We start from the raw sequence: 2,322 nt of genomic DNA, 5'->3' as shown, positions 1-2,322 counted from the left end.
GAGGGGACCAACTCTCATATTAAAGACCATGATTTTAGAATGAGATGTTCGACAACAGTGTGTCCACATACTTTTGGTATGTAGTGTCTGTTCTGTTTGTCCATGTGGTGAGTAGTTCCCTGTGAAAGTTGGCTGATATGGGACATGTTTACTGCCTTTAACACGTGTCCCTATATAACTCTCTATTTCCTCGAAGTTGCTGCCTTGTACTCTCCTTGTGTGGTTTTTAAAGGAAAGGACGATATATGGAAACTCTCTCAAGCCAAGACCAACCCGACGCTGTGTGGAGTAGTGACGAGGTGCACACTCTGGATGTCAACAGATGCAGCCCTCCGACTGTAGAAAGGTAGGCTGAACATAGTGAGATCCGTGTCATCTGTCTTGCACCCAGGATCTCACAATGACAAAAAATAATAGCTATATTTTGGGTGTGGTGAAGTCCATTTACATTAAAATAAATGTACTTCTCTCTTAACATCTTAAACATGTGAATTTGAATATCTACATTATCAGGAATCCGTCCCAGGTACAAGTCCAACCAGAGTTCCACATGGCACCCTATGCTCTATGTAGTGCACTATTTAGACCAGAGCCCTATTAGAGCCTATGGGTCCTGGTCAAAGCGCCTATTAGAGCCCTATGGGTCTGGTCACAGAGCCTATTAGAGCCCTATGGGTCCTGGTCACAGAGCCCTATTAGAGCCTATGGTCCTGGTCAAAGACCCTATTAGAGCCCTATGGTCTGGTCACAGTGCCTATTAGAGCCCTATTAGAGCCTATGGGTCCTGGTCACAGAGCCCTATTAGAGCCCTATGGGTCCTGGTCAAAGAGCCCTATTAGAGCCATATGGTCTGGTCACAGAGCCCTATTAGAGCCTATGGGTCCTGGTCAAAGAGACCTATGGGTCCTGGTCACAGTGCCCTATTAGAGCCCTATGGGTCCTGGTCAAAGAGCCTATGGTTCTGGTCAAGAGCCCTATTAGAGCCCTATGGGTCCTGGTCACAGTGCCCTATTAAGAGCCCTATGGGTCCTGGTCACAGAGCCCTATGGGTCCTGGTCACAGTGCCCTATTAGAGCCCTATTAGAGCCCTATGGGTCCTGGTACAGAGCCTTTAGAGCCCTATGGGTCTGGTCAAGAGCCCATTAGAAGCCCTATGGTCCTGGTCACAGAGCCCTATTAGACCTATGGTCCTGGTTAAAGAGACCTATGGGTCCTGGTCACAGTGCCCTATTAGAGCCTATGGGTCCTGGTCAAGAGCCCTATGGGTCTGGTCAAAGAGCCTATTAGAGCCCTATGGGTTCCGGTCACAGTGCCTATTAGAGCCCTATGGGTCCCTGGTCAAAGAGCCCTATTAGAGCCCTATGGTCCTGGTCAAAGAGCCTATTAGAGCCCTATAGGTCCTGTCAAAGAGCCCTATTGGTCCTGGTCATAGTGCACTATTAGAGCCCTCTGGTCCTGGTCACAGTGCCCTATTAGAGCCCTATGGGTTTGGTCAAAGAACCCTATTAGAGCCCTATGTTCCTGGTCAAAGAACCCTATTAGAGCCCTATGGTTCTGGTCAAAGAGCCCTATGGTTCCTGTCAAAGAACCCTATTAGAGCCCTATGGGTCCTGGTCAAAAAGACCTATTAGAGCCCTATGGGTCCTGGTCACAGAGCCCTATTAGAGCCCTATAGGTCCTGGTCACGGAGCCCTATTAGAGCCCTATTAGAGCCCATGGGTTCTGGTCAAAAGGCCCTATTAGAGCCTATTAAGAGCCCTATGGAGATGGTATAGGGAATAGGTGCCATTTGGTCATTAACCTTCTTTCCTCCTCTCGCCCTGTAAATGATGTCATGACAACCGATGTTCTTCACAAGATGTTTGAACTTAAACATTATTAAACATTACCATACAGTATCAAACAGTAAAAGGTTAACACGCATGGTGGAACCATTCTCATCCTATGTAGTTGTGCTCAGATGTCTCTGGCAACAAAGTGAACTATGACATAATTAGTGTTGCTGGTAACAAGTGAACTATGACATAACTTAGTGTTGCTGGTAACAAAGTGAACTATGACATAATTTAGTGTTGCTGGTAACAAAGTGAACTATGACATAATTTAGTGTGGCTGGTAACAAAGTGAACTATGACATAACTTAGTGTTGCTGGTACAAAGTGAACTATGGCATAATTTAGTGTTGCTGGTAACAAAGTGAACTATGACATAATCTTAGTGTTGCTGTAAAAAGTGACTATACCTAATTTAGTGTGGCTGTAACAAGTGAACTATGACATAATTTAGTGTGGCTGGTAACAAAGTGAACTATGACATAACTAG

At 45.7% G+C, this 2,322-nt stretch overlaps 1 long non-coding RNA gene across 2 annotated transcripts; it reads right to left on the bottom strand.

Annotated features, from left to right (window-relative positions):
* Positions 1-657: 657 nt before the first annotated feature.
* LOC139028491 (uncharacterized) lies at positions 658-1,709 on the bottom strand. 2 transcript variants are annotated; one of them, XR_011480695.1, is made up of 4 exons: positions 1,590-1,709; positions 898-953; positions 776-832; positions 658-692 (listed from the first exon to the last, which is right to left on the bottom strand). It is a non-coding gene; the product is annotated as an uncharacterized lncRNA (long non-coding RNA). The 2 variants fall into 2 exon arrangements; XR_011480694.1 differs by having other exon boundaries at positions 776-953.
* Positions 1,710-2,322: the final 613 nt, after the last annotated feature.

The sequence above is a fragment of the Salvelinus sp. IW2-2015 genome, linkage group LG13 (assembly GCF_002910315.2).
Source record: "Salvelinus sp. IW2-2015 linkage group LG13, ASM291031v2, whole genome shotgun sequence".
In the NCBI taxonomy this organism is placed as follows: Eukaryota; Metazoa; Chordata; class Actinopteri; order Salmoniformes; family Salmonidae; genus Salvelinus; species Salvelinus sp. IW2-2015.
This window is presented reverse-complemented; position numbering and strand designations above follow the sequence as displayed.